Raw genomic sequence first — 17288 nt, forward strand, 5'->3', positions numbered from 1 at the left:
AGACACCATTTATAACATTTCTATGGGGGAAATGCATTTCAAGCTCTAAACTACCAGATCTACAAAAAGCTCATTAGTAAACCAGTAATGCCCTTTCTTTTCTTTGCCTTGCCTTTGCCTGTTAGAGAAACAACCACACTGGTATGAACTGCATTCTTTTAACTAACTTCTTTTATCAGTTGGAATGCTTTTGTCTGTAAGTAACAGAAGACCCTGCTAAATGCAGCTTAAACAATAAGAACACTTATTATGACATTCAGCAAGAAGTCCAGAGAGAAGCAGATCTAAGAATTGGCTCAGCAGCTTAACAATGCCTTAAAGTACCTAAACTCTTTCTAACCTTCGGCTTTGCTATGCTCTGCATGTCATCAATCTCCCTCATCCCTAGCCCCTAGGCAGCAGCAACTCTATGCATTAAATCCTCAAAACGACATCCAAAGGCTGGAAAGGAAAGGGGATTGAGGTGTTTTTCTCCTCATGTATATTTCTTTTATCAGGAAGAAACCTTTCCCAGAAGCCTTACAATAGATTTTCTTTCAGGTCCTATTGGCAAGAACTGAGTTACATACAAACTCCAAATGAATCCCTGGTGAAAGGGTAATGAGATTATGACCTATATCCTTCATCTTTTCTACCCTTGGCTGGGACTGGGGCTCATCTTCCCTGAGCACATTTTTCCCAAACTTGAACAAAATTAGGGATTGATTAGGAAGAAGAAGAGGGGACTGGTTGTTTGTAGGTAACCAATAGCACATGTCACACTGTAATTTTACTCTTTTTTATGTTGTCTTGCTTAAGAGTTTTACTCTAGACCGGTAACATATGGCACTGGGCTACAAAGATGAGACTTCAATGGGATACAAAGCACATTAACAAAATGAGTGTTAAATTGCAATGTTATGGTTCTGCTGCAAACTCGATGTTTTGAAATTATATTCCTGATTAAACAGTATAAATAGTGCTTTGCCAGTTTGGATGTTAGAGTGATTCACTGAGCTTCAAGACATAAAGGGTGGAAAGCTCCCTAGTGCTAACTATGCACACTTTTCACTGACCTATGTCCAATGAGCCAAAAGATAAGCTATGTGAAATTCACATGTAAACAAGAATATTAGTTAATATGGCACTTACTACACATTGAAATCTCAGCAGCTTTTCAATGATTAGTGGCACTGAAAATCTTTGTCCAGGGTCTATTAGCAGTAGTTTTCTCAAAACAATACCCCTCAGTTAGAATCGTACATAACCAGCAACACAATCACCAGATACCCTTCTCCAGTAATACTCCCAGATATTTTGTTTAGTAAAAATTATTACTCTTTTTGTAAAGATCATACTCCTCATCACAAGACTGTGTAAAAATAATTCACAGCTTTGGACTTCCCTGGTGGCGCAGTGGTTAAGAATCTGCCTGCCAATGCAGGGGACACGTGTTCGAGCCCTGATCCGGGAAGATCCCACATGCCGTGGAGCAACTAAGCACATGTGCTACAACTACTGACCCTGCACTCTAGAGCCCATGGGCCACAACTACTGAGCCCATGTGCCAAAACTACTGAAGCCCGTGCACCTATAGCCCGTGCTCTGCAACTGCAAAAAGACACCACAATGAGAAGCCCACACACCGCAATGAAGAGTAGCCCCCACTCGCTGCAACTAGAGAAAGCCCGTGCGCAGCAACAAAGACCCAGCGCAGCCAAAAATAAATAAATAAAATAAATAATTTTTTTAAAAAATTAAAAGAAAAAATTTCCAACTTAGAAAGCATAGCTTAAGCCACCCTCTTTGTCTCAAAAGGGCATTACAGCTCCCACCACAGGGCCCAATGAGAGAAGAGCTGGGTTCCAATACCCACTCAACTCCAGAAAAGTAATCTGACATCAACTGAGTTACAGACAGATTCAATTACCTATGTCTAAAACAAAGGTATGACACTTAAATATACAGAACTAAAAGTCAGTGGTCTTCTAGGAATTTTCCTAAGAATACTACGTGGTCCATAGAAGACAGGATAGTCCTTCCATAACCATATCACTGTTTGGAACTTTGTGACCCAATCTGGGTCTGAGGGAGGATATATCCTCTTCTCGCCCCTAACTTTGAAACATGTAATAATGAAAACTGTGTGCCCTTATGACTATCTTTGACTTACCATTCTTCCTGTGGGGCATCAAGGGGAGTGAAGGCTGGGATTGCCATAATTCTTTATTGAATTTCAATAATTCCTTCTCTCAAACTTTAGTCGGAGAGTGAAGATAAAAGGACTGTCAGAAAAGGTAGTCTTCTCACATCATCGGATTTTAGTGTGTGCCTGAAAGTGAAGAAAGCAATTCTTAAAGAGCATATAATGTACCTTTCCTTTTTGCACAAAACCAAAGGAAGAGGAGAAGACAAAGTACACACTTAAATACACACTTAAATGGGCAAGAAATATTTTTTAAACTGCAGTGAAAATTGTCTTAGAAATTTCAGTCAGTAGCAGTTATTGCAATCTTAAAATTAGAAATAAAAAAGGGTGAGGTAGGGCTTCCCTGGTGGCGCAGTGGTTGAGAATCTGCCTGCTAATGCAGGGGACACGGGTTCAAGCCCTGGTCTGGGAAGCTCCCACATGCCACGGAGCAACTAGGCCCGTGAGCCACAACTACTGAGCCTGCGCGTCTGGAGCCTGTGCTCTGCAACAAGAGAGGCCACGATAGTGAGAGGCCCGCGCACCGCAATGAAGAGTGGCCCCCGCTTGCCACAACTAGAGAAAGCCCTCGCACAGAAACGAAGACCCAACACAGGTATAAATAAATAAATTAATTAATTAATTAATTAATTAAAAAAAAAAAAGGGTGAGGTAACCAAAAGCTGTACATAACCTCAGTTTGAATCCCTAATGGCTGTGTTGTTTGCAATGAACATTCTAACATTGCAGTGTCCTGTCAAATTTGAATTATAAGCTTAATCAATTTATCAACAATTATTTATTGGGTCTTTAGCACTAGGCTTGGCCCTGTGTTAAGAAATACAGAGGGACTATAAAACACAAAGCCTGTTTCAAGGAGTTTACACCATAGTTGAGGAGATGACTATTAGACTTGAAATAATACAGCACAACACAGGTACTATATAAATTAAATGCTAACTTTACTTGCAATCTAAAATGTACACATGTTCATACATTTCTAATATTTATTTCCCTTCTGCTTTCCTCTTTTGTACATACACTTCCTCTCCATTACCTTGGTTATTGATCTTTTTAATGTGGGTGAAGCACTAGGCCTAATGTACCATAGATTTTATCTAAAGCTGGTGTTTGTGACATTCTCTGTCTGTCTTTAAAAATAAAACTAAGCTAGGGACCTCCCTGGTGGCACAGTGGTTAAGAATCCACCTGCCAGTGCAGGGGACAAGGGTTCGAGCCCTGGTCCGGGAACATACCACATGCCACGGAGCAACAAAGCCCATGCGCCACAACTACTGACCCTGCGCTCTAGAGCCTGCGAGCCACAACTACTGAGCCCATTTGCCACAACTACTGAAGCCCACACGCCTAGAGCCCATGCTCTGCAACAAGAGAAGCCACCGCAATGAGAAGCCCGTGCACCGCAACGAAGAGTAGCCCCCACTCACCGCAACTAGAGAAAGCCTGCGCGCAGCAATGAAGACCCAACACAGACAAAAAAATTTAATTAATTAATTAAAAATAAATAAAAAATAAAACTAAGCTAAAGTATTCCTAAACTTTTTATAACATGAATAACTTTCTGCTTGCTTAGGAATTGTTTGGAATTACTTCTCAGGAAAGAACAGATGTTGGTAAAGCTGAAGAACTAATTGGGCTTTGCGCAGTTCTGTCACTACATGGGAAAGCGTCTGTCTATCCAGATACCTGCCAGAAAATAACAAAAGGTTTTCACTGACATGCAAAGCAAGAGATCATTTAATTTTTCAAAATTCTATTCTCAACACTATGTTCATTAGTTGAGTTTATCTTTCTTGTCCCTAATTATGTTGTTTTAGATGCTGAGAGCTTTACTTTTAAAAAATATGTGTAACCAATTCCGAAATTAAGTAAATATCTGTGCTTAATTGGAGGATGGATAGAGGTAACTTATTATGATCCTGAAAAAAAACCCCAACAAAGTAACTATGATATTCAAAATAAAAAAACTCTATATGCTTTAAAAAGTGAAATGTCTACCTATAATTATTTCTTTTTCCATCCAAGAATTAACCAACTAACTAAATATAGCTTTTATTAAATCAGTTCTACATTATACCAAACTTTAATGTGGAAATCTTATCAAACAAAAATCTTTCATTCCTATGTATCATTTTCAAAAATATTTTCGTCCTAAAACTGAGAAATGTGAATTAGAGATGCATAACAAAACATCTACTTGATAGGTCTATTATGCATTGATAGACAAATATGTAAAAAAATGGTTTTAGTCTCATTGAAAGGAAATGGTCTTAATATCCCTATTTTTTCCCATCTTATTGTGAAATAATATTTTAATTGTTCAACAATTGCTGTAAAAGGAAATTGCCTTCCTAAAAAAGTAGGCCAAATAAAATAGGCCAACTTGTTTATGAAGCAAAGTATTTTCATCCACTTACTCATAGTTCTTGGCTTTGACAAGATGTCTCTGAAATGGAAATATTCACTCAATAATTACACAACTTTATATATACATATTTTTTCATATATATGTATTCATGGTAAAAATTTTTAGATGAGCTTATTTGAATGGTATAGGCCATCCATTAAAATTGAGGAATTTATTCAACTGGGTCTATGATTCATAAGCATATCCTCATATGACATTAGAACTTTTTCCTGTCAAACATTTGTACATAGTTTTAAGGTTACAAAACTTTTGTGTATAATTTACATCTTTTGGCCACTGATTCTAAGCAAGTCTCCATTAGAACAAAGGTAATTCATGCCCTGCATCACAGTCCCTAATAACTAAATTATAAAGAGAAGACAATGTGCAGCTGACAGATGATCTAAAGAGATAAGCAATTTTTTAATGCTATGCTTTAAGATAAAAAGGGAAACTTTATAAAATGTAGTTTGAGAAGTAGTACTTTCAAATGATTTTCAGCTCTCCTATATGAAAACTGTGTAGCCTGATCCCCTTTTCAGTTTGAACTTTCTTGTGGGCCTCATGAGACTAAAAGTGGTTTCCAGAGAAGACGATATTTTTAGTTACCAAAATTTTATTACCATCACTGAGACCTATTTATATTGAGACATTTATTTAACATTTAATTTATTACAATAAATCTCATGGTCTTAACACTCCATTTATTTCTTACCATTATTTGGGAAACATAACTATCAAAATATTATAAGGAATACATGTACTAGTCAATGACAGCTACAATTATGCTGAATAAGAATAATAAACAACCCCAAAGTCTCAGTGGCTTATAAAAACAAACAATTTTTTTCTCACTCATCAAACTATGGGTTGGCTGCAGATCTGCATATCTCAGCTGGGCTTACCAGGACTTGGTTAGTCTGGATTGGACTCCAGAAGATCAGGTTCAACTCTGTTCCACCTGTCTTCATCCCTCTAGAACCAGAGACTACTCAGGGCATATTCCTCTCATGGTGGACAGCAGAAGCTCAAGAGCTCATGCTTACCCACACTGCTACATTCAAAACCACTCTTCCTGTAATATGGTTGCTCATATTCCATTGGCTAAAGCAGGTCACATGACCAAGCCCAACATCAACGTGGTGGAAAAATATACTCCACCTACCCTAGTAGAAGATAAGAAAATGTTACCTGGCAAAGGGTTTGAGTGTATAATTCAATGACAGGGAGAATGAAGATATTCCATAATATTTCCATAATATTTTACAATAGATGTTCATTACTTTAAATTTGGAAAATATATGTGCACATCTTGAGGAAAGAACTCTTGATCAGTAAGGTGAAATGTTCCACTTATAATAAGAATTTAAAGTTGAAAATTTATCCAGAATTTGTCAGTTTATAGTAAGCCTTGAGGTTAAACACACATTTAACATGTAATTGGATTGTTAACATAGGGATGCATTTAGATTATACCTCCCAGAACCAAATGAATATAACATCCAGCACCACTTGAAAAATTAAGTTGTTTAATGATGACGTTGTCTGAAAAACATACCTTTCCCTCTGATGATTGGATATAACAAAATAATTTTTTTCTGGCATAATTTTAGGGCAAGAAGCACCCAATAATAGAAATCTAGCATTTTTGTTATGTTAGGGAAATATACTTTTAAAATATGATTTTATGATGTTCTATTATAAAATTATGTTATATAGGCCTGCTTTATTTTACAATGATAGTAAATCTAATGTTAATAAAAGCTCATATGCACTGGAATGTGAAGTCCATAATCGTCACCACATATGGCTACTTCCCTGACACCCCCTTCAAGGGCTGAATGAGAACTTCAACCAACAATCCGTTTGATTCTTGACACTGCTGCCCAGAGTGGTGAGAAATAAAAAGGCTGATATGTGATTTTTTGTGTTTTTTTTGTATTTTCAGTACATTCATTTCTAAGCATTGAAGGTGCTATTTAAAAATCACTATAGTCATATTAAAGTATAGTGGCTAAAAGAGAAAGCAAAGATCTTATGTAGTACTTCCTTACTTACAAATACTTGATAATTCCCAGGTTGCCCACAGAATGAAGATCTTTTTAGCCATTTACCATTCTAACTTTATTCTCCACTATTCCCTTATAATACAGCCAAATTAGGCCATTCCTCGTTTTCGAATTTTACTCTAGGTCAACCTGACTTTTAAATTTTTTCTGGGATTTTTCTCTCCTATTATTCAAAACCCTGCTGACCTTCCAACATTTACTCGTATTAAGAACTTAATTCCAAGGCCCAAATACAACTGTCCTGAGAAACTTTTTCTGGTAACCCTAAGATATTGAGTTCCCATTGCTTTTTGTATCTCTCTGGTAGTACATAACATATTTTAACCTCTACCTTATTTGGTTTGTCAACAGTCATTTACTGAATACCTGCCATGTGTCAGCCCTTCAGAAGTTCAATCTATTTCACATGTTTGTTGTATCTTAGCAAAGTATAATCTCCCTGAGATCAAAGGCTGTCTTACTCATCTTTATCTTCTGTGTTGGGCCTACCACATCCTCTTTCACACAGTAGGTGCTCAATAAATATTCAGATGAAAAAATACTTTTTGTAGAAAAAAAGACTCAGTAATTTTTATTCATTTTGTCCAGGAGATTTCACAAAAGGTTGTAAAATTTTACTTTAGGCTTCAGCAAAAGCACCTGGATCACAGACACTCAATAAACTGTAACAGGCTCATTAGAGGTAATTGGATCTATTTGAGCTAGGAAAAGACTGTGCCATTTGCCTTGAGGTATTTAAAATCAAAGATAGAACCTCATTTGTCTGGGATGGTTTGAGTGTGGGCCTGCATGACAGTTGTAACCGCTCCAGACTACTGTGGTTCTATCCTATGGATTTTCAACATTCAAATAGTAAATGATAAACTGACAATATGAGGATATACATACACTAACCTGTAACTCTTTATATAACTACAGATTTCTACAAAAATTATTAACTATTTTTACTTATATAAAATAATAAAGTGGGTAAAATTTTGTATTTATAAAGTTTTTTAATCCTCTTTGATCTTTTTCCTATCATCAAGTACAGCTTTTATATGCCACTAATTGCTCAAAAACATAGAGTAGCCATTATTTCTTTATAGGCATAGAATTTTAAAGCTAGAAGAGACTAGAAACCATTGAATCTTATCTGTTAATTTCACACAATGGTACCCGAGGTCTATAAAATTCTCATAACTATCAGAAGTAAAACTGTGGCTAGTCTCCTGCCTCCTGATGTAATGTTCTTTCTACTTTCCCATCCTATACCTTTTAAAACTCTTCTGTCTTGTTTTGAGATCTCTACAATGAGACATCTTTATAATTACTTGGAAGTACTTCCAACTCTACCCTCAACACAAATCTTTACTTGGTGATTGTCTTCTATTATACAAACTTCTGTCATGAAAAGTCATTTGGTAAATTCTCTTCTGCCCAAATTCAAAGACTGTCCTCCTTTATGAAACAAACTCTGCCGTTCCAACTCACAGTGAACTATTGAGTCTTCAAAAGAAATATTCTGTATCTACAAGTTAAAAACTTTGCTAGCTAAGGAGCTGGATGTAAAGACAGCTTTCAGGCAGTTTATAATACAGATGAGGAGATTAAACAAGTTCATGTTAACAGGGCAAAATATTACGAGTGTTTTAAAATGGCCACAATGAACCGTTGGAGCACGAATAAGAGAGAGATATAGGTAGTATCTGGTGTAAGCAACTAAAGATGGTAAACATTCTAGAAAGAGGGAAGGACAATTTGAGACTAAAGTTAAGCACTATTCAAAGACAAGAGTTGGAAAGTGCAAAAGGAAAACAGCAAGTATCAAATTTGGCAAGGCTTTAGGGTTTGTTAAGCAAGGTAGTGAGGAGTAAGACAGGAGTAAGTCAAGGTGAAGCTTGGTCACATACAGTCTTAATTTCCAGAAAAAGGTGCTTGAACTTCATTTTCCAAGAAGTATGAAAATGAGAATATTTGAACAAGGAAATTTCTTGATCAGAGCTCTGCTCGGGAAGATTAAACCAGCTGGAATCTATTGAATGAATTGAAGAAGGAAATAACTGGACCAAATAGACCAGTTGGGAATGAAATATGATAGTACAGGCAAGAGTTAAGGAGGGCCAGGACTAGAGCAGGAAGTGGGAAAAAATATATGGGGTCAAATGTGCAACAACACAAGAATAGAATCAATAGGATTTGGTAACTGATTGGATATGGGCACGAGAAAGTGGGAGAAGCAGTTAACAGAGATGGCCATAAACAGAGAAAGAGAAAACAGAAGGACATGGAAGTATTGCAGGGGAAAATTATTATAATCGTTTTGAAAAATATTGAGTTCTAATTTAAATTCACATTATGCATATTATAATGTGTACCACAAATCACATGTATATTTAGACACAGTAGTGATTTAATGCTTAATTACATACTGACATATTGTTCATTAATTGTTTCAACCATTTCCATCTTGTCTCTTCAGTGATACCAGATCCTTCTTGAGGAAGGGGGAGAAAGGAGTAGGCAGGATAAATTGATAAGTAGAAAGCTCTTATTATATTCCACACTCAGGCACTATATGTATGCTGCTACTCCCATTTTACAGATAAGGAAACTAAGGCTCAAAACTATCAGTAGGTCTCATATATTGCCAGAGATGACATAATGTGACCCCAGTCTTACTGATTCCCAGAACCCAGGGACTTTCAGGAGTACTAATCGGTAGAGATTCAGGAAGCAGATTTTGGCTGAATATAAGAAGAAATAAAAAACCCTTTTCAACAATTAATTACAGCTCTGAAGTTCAAGAAGCAAACTGAGACCTACAGGGAAATGTTAATGAGATTATGTAGGTATGCAATCTGCAAGCAAAGGAAATCACACAGATTTTTGTCCCAAATTGTCTCAAGATAACTGATATGACAGCAAGGTACACAGAAGCAAAAATTAAATATTATAGCTTTTCCTCTTCTTTGTGCTAAAGTACACACTTTTTTTTTTTTTAAAGTACACACTTTTAAAAAATTAATTTAATTTTTTAATTTATTTACTTTTGGCTGCGCTGGGTCTTCATTGCTGCGTGCGGACTTTCTCTAGTTGCGGCGAGCGGGGGCTACTCCTTGTTGCGGTGCACGGACTTCTCATTGTGGTGGCTTCTCTTGTTGCGGAGCACGGGCTCTAGGCACGTGGGCTTCAGCAATGTGGCATGCGGGCTCAGTAGTTGTGGCTTGCAGGCTCTAGGGTGCAGGCTCAGTAGTTGTGGCACATGGGCTTAGTTGCTCCACAGCATGTGGGATCCTCCCAAACCAGGGCTCAAACCCGTGTCCCCTGCATTGGCAGGCGGATTCTTAACAACTGCGCCACCAGGGAAGTCCTAAAGTACAGATTTTTAAAATAGTTTCCTTTTGTTTTTTTTTTTTTAACTCAAATGGTAGATGTTTTCACAATTTTCCTTGGATTTAATGTATACGTGTTTGAGTGTTGTGGTAGGACTGTATAGATGTAAAGACAGTGATCAAATTCAAGCATTAGCTTCTAATTAAGATTTCAGAAAGTAATTTATTTCTTTGCTAAAGTATGTAACTTTACATCACAGACTACTGTAATGAATAAATGGAAATATGTTCCATGTGTACATTACACAAGAAAGTAAAACTGAACGTTTTTTGACGTTAGGGAGCCAAGCTCCATTGCACTTGCACACATAAATTCGCCCAGAGCAGGTTAGAAAATATAATGTAAACTAATATTTAGACTTTGAAGTCGAAGTGTAAATTCAAGTCTCATCTTTTTATGCAACCACACCCACTTGTGAAGAATACCCTCTCACAAACAGACAAACCTACCTGAGTACAAATGGTCAACTGCTCCTGCTAAAATCTGAATAAAGTTTTAAAAGAAACACAGCAAAATCCAAAACCAAATTCTCCTATCTCCTTCTTATTAAAGTTGTTTGCTTGATTTTTCTCAGACCATATACATTAAGAAAAGGGAGGGTGTTTTAAATTTTTTATGTTTATTTTACAATTTTTTATGTTTAACTTTATTATAATCTACGGAAAAATATGTCTGTGATCTCCACGTGGGGTCCCTTTACTTTAGATTAGGTTGCAGTGTGGTAGTTTGACATGAAGAAACAGCTTAGTCCAAATTAGAAATGGTATACCCAGTGCAAAATGAAGGAAAACTTCTTTTTCAATAGCCAGTTGAATTTCAACAGCTAACTCCCTTCCAAAGACCCCACAGCAAAGTAGGATGAGGTAGCAGGTGCTGAAGGATAAAATAACCTAGAGATCCAAGAGAAATAGGCAGAAGTTTTTGGACAACATTTAGTCCAAGATTAGATCTAAAATCCCTAAGATTCTCCCAGATTCCTTTCTGGAGAACACTATGTCTAAAATAAGAGTTAGTAACCTGGCTCTTGGAGTTTATCACAACTCAAGCTAGACAGATTGGTGAAAGGGAACTCTGGATACCATATCTTTATAAAATCTCTGGAACCTTGCACCAGAGTTCATGGCAAATTGGATCAAAGCCAAAGACCTTAAAGGATTGGCCTGAGTGTTGATAGCTGGCTCTAGGAGGAGGAATGGAGACAAGGACAGATATTTACATTTCAGCTATTTAGAATCCTCATCAGGGAGGATGAATATGTCTACTTGTGTGATTTAATGCTATCCAAAAGCATATTCTTATTTTTCAAAGAGAGAAACTGGGACTGATAGGAGGCTAAGAAAATTTCCCAACATTATGTAGAGAGAATCAAGCTAACATTTGCATTCAGACTCCAAAATTCATTATCTTTCCACTATATCAAGAGGTTGTAATATTCCCTATTCACAAGGTTTTGTTTTTTTAAAAAAACATATTGTTCCCAAATTAGGATTCATCTTTCCATTTTCTAATTTAGCTTATTATTTCAGTGACTATATAGGTCATAAAATAAGCCTCTGGATCTTATACTATCACTTGAACTTAGCCTTTGCTTTAGTTCCTCTTAGTCTCTCTGCCTAAAGTAGACAAAATATTCTCTAAGAATAATACAACTTTTCCCTTAATTGATGCTTTCTCATAAAATCTCAACAATAGTATACTTCTTATAAATTCTAATTTTTCTTGACCAAACCTTCAAATAAAAAGAAAAAACAAACCAATTTAGCAAAACTATTTACATTTTTAAATTAACGACAATACAAAAACACAGACCAACGTAAAAAAATTACAAATATAGAAGAGTTCACAGATACTAGACTGGAAAATTGAAGAATAAAGAGATTAAAATAGCAAGTGACTGTTTAAAATATATTTTTAAAAATTTTTTTAAACATTGCTAAACAAAGGAAAAAAAGATCTGAGGAGATATTTTAAATTTGGTCAGCTTCCTTCTGGCCATTTCCAAATAAACATACCAAAACTAGGAAGGGTACATTTTAGTCTGAGAAAATCTGGGCTATTTAGAAAAAGGTCTTTCTGTTCATTTAGACTATTAACCTCTACACACACACTCTTAGAAATACATACACAAAAGTCAAATATAAATTACCTTTTTTAATATAAAGACAGCCAAAATCTTCTGTGCATGTAATTTTATATATTTGTATGTCTCAGAGAATACTGTACCAGGTATAAACAAACTTAGATTCTAAGCTGAACTTTACCCCTTTCTAACAGGGTGACTGAATAAGTTAGTAATAACTCTGTGCCTCAGTTTTCTTATCTGTAAAGTAAAGGAGTTGGGATTTATAATTTCTAAAGTCATTTCCAGCTATATGATTATATATGATTCTCAGACAAGTGGGATGAGAAAATCTATGAGGCTGTATTGAATTGCATTTGTCCTTGGTCATGAACAACTTCAGAATTTTAAGCTGATTCATTACAGCCAGGAAGGAACATTTCCATTTCAATTTCTAAGATAATCATAGCCAGGTTTAACCCTTTCAGATTAAATGTTGATTTTCTTATTTTTCTTAGCCCTCTATATTTGTTAGCCCAGGACTTTCCTGTAATTAGATGTTAATCTTTTGATTAATTCTGTATTTGCTTCAGGAAAGTGCCTACTTTTAGCCCCTAGATTATTTCTAATGTGTGTGCTACCTGCCCTATGTATACTTGCTCTTGTGTTTTTGTGCCCTTTTCCTTGTACCTAAGTAGCACTTTACTTTAGCTGATAATTCTCTTTAAGAGCCCAATCCTGCCCTGTAAGATTTTTAACAATTCTGTCCCAAATAATGGACAGGATGATACACTTCTACTTCTGTCTCTGTTTTAAACCGGAAATATTTTATATCAAATATCACAAATCCTCTTGTTATTGCAATATTCTTGTATCTAAACATCTGTAATATTTCTTAAAGTAAAGGGGATTAGAACTTTCATCTTAAAATATGTTCCAAAGTTTTAATTATTAGTTAGGCAAGAATAGGTACCTTCTACTTACATAACTTAAAGATCATATCATACTCCATAACTCAAAATTATAAAATTATAGTAAATTAACTGATGTACACATAGGAGTCATTTTAGCAAACTGTAAATTCAGTAATGACGTAACTGAATCCAAAGGTTCAAATGGCTGGCTCAGGTAGTAATTTATTAATGTGTTTTTACCACTCAGACACACATATTGATATATTAATTGTTTTAATCAGTAAAAGGGACATACCAGTGAGAAATACGCCTTTTCTTTTTCTCTTTCTTGGTGTATCATCGAGAGATTATCTCCAACCTGAAGGGAAGAAAGGGTAGATGGAAAAGTATATTTTTATTGTATAAAAACTTAAATAGGAAATAATTTTCTTAACTAAAAGTCTCTGGGTTTCTGCATTTTTCATTCAAAACAATCTAAATAACCCTATCTTTAATTTATTTCATAATGTGTATGGCAGAGTCCCAAGCTGCTGGCGCTAGACAAAGACTCAAGTAGAGAATAGATGATAAGAAACTGACTCTGTCGGGGAGTAGTTAAATAAACAATACCATATAATACACATATAAACACTAATTATTGCTAGGACTGAAGAGTATGACTGTGCCATTATATTTCTTCTTCTTAAACACCCTTCTGAGGAAGTACTTTTAGTTCTTATTTAGAGCTCTTTTAGCCTTCAAGGCTATTCTTTGGGAGTACAAAGGTACAAAGAAAAATAAAGTTAAAATCATTAAGAAAGATTTCTTCAGAGTCTCCCAACTAAAGCCTTTGATGAAGCTCTTAAATATTATCAATAGATTGCTCAATTGTTAATTCTATAAAAATTATCCAAAATTTTAGTGCTTTTCTAGAGTCTAGTGAATAATTCTAAGTATTTCTATTTGCTACATGAGAAAATGAAGGCAGATGATAAATTTCCCTAGATAGTTTTTTAAAGTGATATAAATAATCGAAATCACCTTTCACTCCCAGCATTCCCTTAGCAAGTTATTGGTTGCAGAGTGTAATTTATGTTTACAATGATTAGCTAATAGTTTGCAATATATTAAGTTCATAATGTAAAGTTGTGAATTTTAGAATGTGTATATAGTTTATTGTACAATGAGTCCTTTTTCATAATTACTGTGTACAGTAAGTATATTAATACCTATATTATATCTTTCTTAAAATAATACTTTAAAATTCTAGAGTTTCATAAGTGTTTCGTGTGAATTTTTAACTTACTAAAAAATATTTACTGAGAATCTGGTATATGTCAGGCACCCTCAATATGCCAGTAATATAGCAATGAACAAGCCCTAATTTGAATGCTTATTGTTGGGAAATAATATACATACTGTGTTTGAAATAGTTATTGTTTTCTTTAATATGGTATATTGGAATGCACTGCAATGAAACAGTGACTTTTGTAATTTAATTATGGCAAAGCAATTTTTAAAATAGATAATCCATTACTAATGCTAAACATTCTCATGACCAATTACCTTTATATCATCTTGTCAGTAAGTGGCATTGAAAATCCAGTTTCTTCATTACTGATAATGCTTTAATTTTATTGCTTTCATTTTATGCATGGTAGCAATGGAAAGTTCTACACAAGTCGCTGAATTTTGCGGTTCCACAAGACGGTTCATCGTTCTACTCTACTGTAGCTGGATAATATCCTTTCTGTACATGATGTGCTTGTTCTTTTAGTTCATCTTCTTTCTATTCTATTCTCTCTCTCCTCCCCTTGAGGCTGCTATTATTCTTCTCCACCCTCCATCCCATAACAAACTTTCCCAGCAAACTTGACTCCAGGGCCCCTTTGTGCCATCCTGGAAAAAGAAAACAGTGTGTGAAATATGCTTTAATAGCATGTCTTTGCTGCTTATATAAAGGAACACTGTAGGTAGAATAACACTTCATTTTTCTGTGATATATTGCCATATTGTAACATCATTGCCAAGGGACTTATTTTGTCAATACATTTAACAGTAAATTTCTCTATGAGCATATCAACTGGAAAAAAATGTCTATTATTCCTGATGAACTGGCAAATTTCCTATTATTAAACACTGAGCATTGTATGATCAACTACATTTTTCCTTAACTGACAAGAAACTTGGAGCCAGGAACCAAGCTTTATGGGACCACAGGTCTATATAATTTTGGTAGCCCTAAGAAAAGAGAATTCAAAATCATGAACACAAAATTAAGTGCAGGTCTATGGAAGGGGCTCATGTAAGTTCAGAGACTTGAAGTTTAACCTTTATTAGCTACATGGCAAATCCACTTCTGCTTGGAACTAAGATTTATGCCCAGCTGCTACTATTTTCCTCTATCATTGTTTCTTAATGCACTAGCTACCTTGTTATCCTTATACAGTTGGGATCTAATTGGTTGTTTATCTAAAATTTCTGAAAAATATGGAAATTATTAAAAATTACATACACATAAACATATTCTTTAAACAAAAACACATAAATATTAATTTGTTTGTTAATCTTTTCATTGATATCCAAGGCTTTTTATTTGGGTAAGGAATTAAGTGGAGGTTAGTTAACAGAGGTTTTCTTCTGTTTAATTACCCCATCCTCATCTTTATAATTTGAATTTTATATTTTAATTTTGGACTAATGGTTTTATACTTCATGTACCTGTGCTTTTATTATAAGATGCCTCCAAATTATTTCAAAATAGGTGGATTAAAGTTATACTTACGACTACTTGTACATAAATTTTCTAATTTGTAGATTATCCATGATAATGTTGTCACATATGGCTGATTACCTTGGACTTTCCTGAATTGCTTCTTTTTGTTATTTTTGGCATATACTATATAAACAAAAGATAATTCATCCCACTCAAAACATATGACAAAGTTTTTGTTGTATGTAATTTAGGACTATGTTGCTTCAACTTTCCAAAATCCTAACTGAGTATACATTAGGTACCATTTCTTATACACACCGATTATTTAAGTATACTCAAAAATAATAAAGGTGGGTAGATGTGTGTGTGTGTGTGTGTGTGTGTGTGTGTGTGTGTGTGTTTTAATGAACAGGCAAAAGTAGAAATGAGTCAATGTTTCAACATAGCTTTTGTATTGAAGTTAACATATGCTTTTAAATTTGCCTAGGGACAAACTGTAGAAATATTAGCTATTGCCAATCTGTTTTGTCACACAAGAATGAACAGCAAATGGTCATTGGTATTTTCATCTGACCTTGTGGTGTGGAGTTTTAAGAACCTGCAATAGTGCACAGATGTGTACTATCCTTTAAAATCTGCATCTAATCTTCTGGGCTCAGTTTCAGAATCCAGTGCTATCATTTAAAACAAATATCGTTTGTTCTTTCATCTGTGCAGCATAATAGAAGAATTTTAATCAAAGTCAGACACATATTCTGAAAGAAATCACTGTCTACCCTTCCATGAAAGAACTAAATTTCAGTACCTTACTTCAAATTTTACTTGTTCAATAAATTAATTTCACACGTCTTATTTTGAGTCATCCAAGATGGAGTGATTTCATTTCTTAACAAAAGATGGTTTGTTTCATAGTGTGTACCTTGCTATGAGCTTTAGTAAATTCTGAAATCCATTAATACAGGAAATTTGATTTTACACCATTTTGCAGACTAAAATAGCATGTTATTGTATGGATGAAAAAGAACAATTAAAAACTTTTAAAATATTTTCTGAGGGAAAGTTAAGTTTAGGTTATTATGAAAATACTGCTTAAATCAATAGGCCTTATAAAACTGTAAGATTAACAAATATGAGTTCTTTTAGAATTAACAATCTAGGTCTTTATTCTCAGTGTAACATAATCATGCATCATTGTAAGTTGCAGTTTCTGGAACGTGGTCATTGTTTACGTTTTGAATGTGTGACAGCACAATGTTGGAGAAGTACCTAAGATGGATACTGAAAATAATGGGGGATTAAAAGTGATACCATAATAGAATGGACTAAAATTACTGGTGCGGTTACACCTGGGAAAACTGAAAAAAAGAGAAAATAAGATTGAAACACATTAAAACAGGGGAATTTTAATAGGCTGAACTGTGATGTTTCCACTAACTTTAATGTTGTAAGACATTTAGAAAAGGAAATTTAAGAAACTTTTTTAAGCACTGATTTTCGTAGTGAGCTCTAAACATAGGCAATTTGTCACCCTTAGGAGGTAGCGTACAGTAAAAATACAAAATAATTCATGCAAGATTTAGA

At 34.8% G+C, this 17288-nt stretch overlaps 1 long non-coding RNA gene across 3 annotated transcripts in view; it reads right to left on the reverse strand.

Annotated features, from left to right (window-relative positions):
• LOC103016067 (uncharacterized) overlaps positions 1–17288 on the reverse strand; it is a 235856-nt gene that overhangs the window by 186820 nt on the left and 31748 nt on the right. For 2 of the 3 annotated variants that reach the window (XR_449464.2, XR_009008199.1), the window contains 3 exons: positions 14558–14890; positions 13308–13370; positions 2153–2311 (listed from right to left, as the gene is read on the reverse strand). This is a non-coding gene — a long non-coding RNA (uncharacterized LOC103016067). The remainder of the gene's footprint in view (positions 1–2152; positions 2312–13307; positions 13371–14557; positions 14891–17288) is intronic. The other variant, XR_009008200.1, reaches the window with a different exon arrangement.

This window comes from Balaenoptera acutorostrata, chromosome 4, assembly GCF_949987535.1.
Source record: "Balaenoptera acutorostrata chromosome 4, mBalAcu1.1, whole genome shotgun sequence".
NCBI lineage: Eukaryota > Metazoa > Chordata > Mammalia > Artiodactyla > Balaenopteridae > Balaenoptera > Balaenoptera acutorostrata.